General features: G+C 46.7%; 1 pseudogene; it reads right to left on the reverse strand.

Annotated features, from left to right (window-relative positions):
• Window positions 1–1,189: 1,189 nt before the first annotated feature.
• Window positions 1,190–1,307, reverse strand: LOC126237570 (5S ribosomal RNA; annotated as a pseudogene).
• Between the last annotated feature and the right edge of the window lie 2,505 nt (window positions 1,308–3,812).

The following is a 3,812-nucleotide window of genomic DNA, read 5'->3' on the forward strand; positions in this document are numbered from 1 at the left end:
ATAATAATAAAAGGTGCCATCCAAAATTTTCGGGACTGATGCTGCCATCTGTCGAAAACCTTACTTTTGGACTAATGGTCACCATCACCCTTGAAGTAGTTCCCATCCGCACATGTGCACTGGTTCCAGCGCTTCTGCCAATGGTCAAACGTTTTCTGGAAGTTCTGTTCTTTAAGGGTGCTTATTACCGCCAGCGACGCTTTTTGAATCCTCTCTAGAGTGTCGAACCGACGGCCTTTCAACTTGATTTTCAGTTTTGGGAATAGCACGAAGTCGCAAGGTGCCAAATCTGGCGAGTACGGTGGGTGGGATACAACTGCCATGTTGTTTTTTGCCAAAAAGTTCCAGGTGAGCAAGGACATGTGACAGGGTGCGTTGTCGTGATGAAGCAGCCAGTTCCCTTGACGCCAAAGTTCGGGCTGTCGTCGCCGCACGTTTTCACGGAGCCGTCGCAAAACGTCACAGTAGCATGCAGGATTCACTGTTTTGCTGGATGGGACGAATTCTTTGTGCACAATTCCATTGGTATCAGAGAAAACGATGATCATGCTGTTCACTTTGCTCTTCACCTGTCTCGCTTTTTTGGGTCTTGGAGAGCCCGGGCTCTTCCACTGGGATGATTGTTGCTATGTATCTGGGTCATAACTGTACGTCTCCGTAGCACTTTTCCCGAGATGCGAACAGAATTTAATAGGCTACACAAGCGCTATTCTGTTCGTGGATGCGTCGTAAAATCCACACACCAAACACAGAGAATTACGGAAATCACTGTGGACACGCAACACGTCCTCCCAGCTGAATGCCACTCCACACACTGACTCATCAGATATGCAGCTCTCGCCACCTAGCGGTGCAAAGATCTACTACTCCTGCTATCCAGATGGCAGCATCAGTCCCGAAAATTTTGGATTCCACCTGGTAGACTATGTTACGGTCACCTACACCCAACATATAGAATTAAGACACAACCCTCACATTAAAAAAAAAGCACTCTGTCTTCAGGACTCAAGTGGCCCATCGGGACCATCCGAGAACCATGTCATCCTCAGATGAGGATGCGGATAGGAGGGGCGTGTGGTCAGCACACTGCTCTCCCAGTCGTTGTGATGGTTTTCTTTGACCGGAGCCGCTACCATTCGGTCGAGTAGCTCCTCAATTGGCATCACGAGGCTGAGTGCACCCCGAAAAATGGCAACAGCACATGGCGGCCCGGACGGTCACCCATCCAAGAGCCGGCCACGTCCGACAGCGCTTAACTTCGGTGATCAGACGGGAACCGGTGTTTCCATTGCGGCAAGGCCGTTGCCTCAACCCTCAGATACAGCGAGGAAAGAGGCCATTGTGCGTGGAGGAACAGAACCCTTTCCCATTATGTGGCTGAAGACAGTGCTCGTATTTTCCAGCCAACAATGTCATACTATTTCTTTTACGTCTTCCTGTGACACATTACTATTACCATTCACCCCTCCCACTCATGCTTTCCTACCTTTCACTAGGTTCTTATGTCTGAAAATGACATATCCATTGGGTCCAAACAGGTTATCTAACTAAATAGTAACAGATGACGCAGGCGGTGGTTTTTTTCATTATACTAACGGCAGTCACAAGTTCTCAAATACTCCATGTTTCAGACTAGAAATCCATGTGACATCAATTTAGATGGGTGCCGCTGACATTTCTGGAAGACGTTACCTCATCAGTAGAAGTATTGCGCTCAGTCTCTGAACCCTGTGTCTACCAACAAGAAAATATTTGTAAGGATTACCATTTTCTTAATATACACTACCTGATCGAAAGTATCCAGACACCCCTGTGTAATGACCACTAGGTGTCACGAGAGGCGAATCCGCCAGTATAATAGGAGATGGGGAGTATTGCGCAGTCAACAGAGGAGTAGTAACAGCAAAATGGGTCTGTCAGGAGAGATCAGTGACTTCGAATGTGGACTAGTCATTGGGTGTCACTTAAGCAACAAACTAATCAGGGGCATTTCATCTCTTCTCAAGCTGCTTAAGTCGATTGTTGGTGATGTCAGTTCGAAATGGAAATGGGAGGGAAAAAACACAGCTGAACGATGACCTGGCACGCCTCATTTAGTGACGGACTGACTGGCGCTCGAGAATTGAGAAGGGTGGGTGTAAAAAGTCGCATAAAATCGGCGGAAGGAATCACTCGTGATTTCCATAGTACTACCAGCAGTCAAGCCAGCACAATGAGTCTGTGTAAGGAGCTAAGAGCATGGATGTACAATGGTCGAGCAACTTATCAGAAGCCAATGATTTCTGTAATCAGTGCTAAGCGACACTTCACATGGTGAAAATGCGACGTCATTGGGCAGTGGATAACTGTAAAAGACTGATTTGGAGTAACAAGTCATGCTGTATCCTGTGCTAGCCCGACAGAAGGGTTTGAGTTCAGATGGCAATTGCTTGGAGAAAGTTGATTACCGTAACAACTAGTGCAAACAGTGAAGTATGGAGGAGGTGTTGCTACGTTATGAGGGTGTTTTTCGTGCTTAGGGTGTGTTTCCCTAATTGTGTTTAATAAAACACATTTTACACCATTGCGTACTACATACAGTAGAAGAAGAGTTCTGAGAGGGTGACTGGTTCTACCAACATAACAATCCAATCTTTCATAAAACAGCATCTGTGTGGCAATGCATTCTGGGCAGTAGCATACCTAAAATAGACTGACCTGCACAGAGTCCCGACCGGAACCAAATGGAACATCTGTGGGATGACTCTGAACTTGGACTTCGCTCCAGACCTCGGCGTCCAACTTCACTACCTACTCTGTTTTGGGCTCAGGTATAATGGGCTGCCATTCCTCCACACATATTCAGACACCTCACTGAAATTGTCCACTGCACAGTTCAAAACGTCGTAAAGGCGATGGGTGGACACAACCCATATTAATGATTAATGACCACTAACAGGTGTCCAGATACTTTTGCTCAGATAGTGACTGTTTCACCATAGATTCTCAGCCTCGACTCAGCAGCTCTTGTCCGTGGCATATGTCATACTGGAACATTTTATTTTTTACCCCCTGAGAAGAGTTTTTACACTCTATGAAAAAAAAAGAAAAACGAAATCGACACACCACACGAATGAATTATCGGAATGGAACGGAAATCGGTAGATATGATGTGCATGTACATACAAACGAGTGATTGCAATTTCAGAAAATTTGAATCATTTATTAAAGAGAAAGAGCTGCAGAAACTGAGCAAGTCGGTATTGTGTTTAACTACCTTTGGGCCGGCCGCGGTGGTCGTGCGGTTCTAGGCGCTCCAGTCCGGAGCCGCGCTGCTGCTACGGTCGCAGGTTCGAATCCTGCCTCGGGCATGGATGTGTGTTATGTCCTTAGGTTAGTTAGGTTTAATTAGTTCTAGGTTCTAGGGGACTGATGACCACAGCAGTTGAGTCCCATAGTGCTCGGAGCCATTTTAACTACCTTTGGCCCTTATGCAAGCAGTTAGTCTGCTTTGGCATTGACTGCCAGAGTTGTTGGATGTCCTCCCTAGGGTTATCGTGCTAAATTCTGTCCAATTGGAGCGTTAACTGCCGGTCGTTGTGGCCGAACGGTTCTAGGCGCTTCAGTCCGGAACTGCACTGCTGCTACGGCCGCAGGTTCGAATCCTGCCTCGGGCAAGGATGTGTTTGGTGTCCTTAGGTTAGTTAGATTTTAGTAGTTCTAAGTCTAGGGGACTGACGACCTCAGATGTTAAGTCCCATAGTGCTTAGAGCCATTTGAATTTTTTGAGCGTTAACTGTCAAAATCCAGAGATGGTTGTAGGTCCCTGCCCA

This window comes from Schistocerca nitens, chromosome 2 (assembly GCF_023898315.1).
Source record: "Schistocerca nitens isolate TAMUIC-IGC-003100 chromosome 2, iqSchNite1.1, whole genome shotgun sequence".
Classification (NCBI taxonomy): domain Eukaryota; kingdom Metazoa; phylum Arthropoda; class Insecta; order Orthoptera; family Acrididae; genus Schistocerca; species Schistocerca nitens.